Source organism: Phalaenopsis equestris, unplaced genomic scaffold (genome assembly GCF_001263595.1).
Source record: "Phalaenopsis equestris unplaced genomic scaffold, ASM126359v1 Scaffold000403, whole genome shotgun sequence".
Taxonomy (NCBI): domain Eukaryota; kingdom Viridiplantae; phylum Streptophyta; class Magnoliopsida; order Asparagales; family Orchidaceae; genus Phalaenopsis; species Phalaenopsis equestris.
This window is the reverse complement of record NW_018164845.1, coordinates 1,460,124-1,461,464: the sequence shown is the minus strand read 5'-3', so window position 1 is coordinate 1,461,464 and position 1,341 is coordinate 1,460,124.

Sequence of the window (1,341 nt, the reverse complement as noted above, 5' to 3'; positions counted from 1 at the left end):
AAACACATCCACCATCTCCTCATCATATAATGTTTTCCCATTGAAATTTCAGTGAAAATGAAAATAACAACATACAAATCCAGCATGGAATTCTCACTGAAATTCAAATTTCATGTTCACAACCCATACTCAACACATGCACAACATCCAAAATATTGCTATTAACAAATCTAACACCAAATTCTAACCAATTTTCATATTCCTTGCTAAAATATCAAAGGTTATAAAGAAATCCAAATTTTCCACAACATAGTACCAAAAGAAATCGAACATACCACATATAGGGAGCTCGAAGCATTGTTAACAGGATAGGCAAAAAAAATCCAAAGATCACCGCAAAACACCAATCGAAGCAAACATTGCAACAGATGCATAAACCAAAACATGTTTGGATGCAATATGAAGTATTAAAACCACATAAACGGGCATATCAAACCGAAAACCACCAAAACTGAACAAACAGAGAAACACCAAAATCAAGCTAAAAAATGAAACAATCAGATTAATGCACAAAACCACATATACAACAGAGAAAAGAGGTAAAAAAACAGAGAAGACAGGAAGAAGAGGGAACACCGTGCAGAGACAGTCATGCGCACAATCACCGAACAGAGCCGAAGAAGAGAAAGGAGAGGTGATGCGAGAATACACACAACACAATAACCACCAACTGAAATAACCACAAACTGAAATGATCTACCAAACCAAAAGACTTACTCCACCACAGAGAGCACAGAGTGCACAAGCCACCCAAATTTGAGTCGAAGGAAAGATGGGAGAGGGAGAAGAATCACTCGCAACCAAAAATAGCCAACCGTAAACAATGCCTAGACACCAGAGCTATGGATCTGCGGGAGAGAGATACTTAGGGCAAAATAACCGCGTGAGTGGGAGCGGGAGCGGGGTTGAGAGAAGTCGAAGGAAACATGAGAAGAGGGGTCGCGAGATAAATAGCCCGCGGTCGAGAGGAGAAACGTGGGCTCAAGGTCAAACCCGTGACCGTGTTTTAACGGATTTTTTTAAAAACGATGTCATGACTTATTTTTTGAATGCATTATCTTGCGTTTTCACACTGCACCGCAAAAAACGGTACATCAAACTGGCCCTTAATGCTCAAATTTTTTGTATTTGATTGAATTTAAGATAAATTCACAACTAAATCCTATTAATGATATACTACCGAACACCATCTTAAACATAATCATATACTATATCGGGAACTTACTTGATTCTCAAAAAAAAAAAAAAAATTTGGTTTTTTTTTAAAAAAATTACCCTCTTTAATTACTCTCTTTTGTATTTAAAATTAACGATTTAAAATCCGGTGAAGGATGGGAAGCC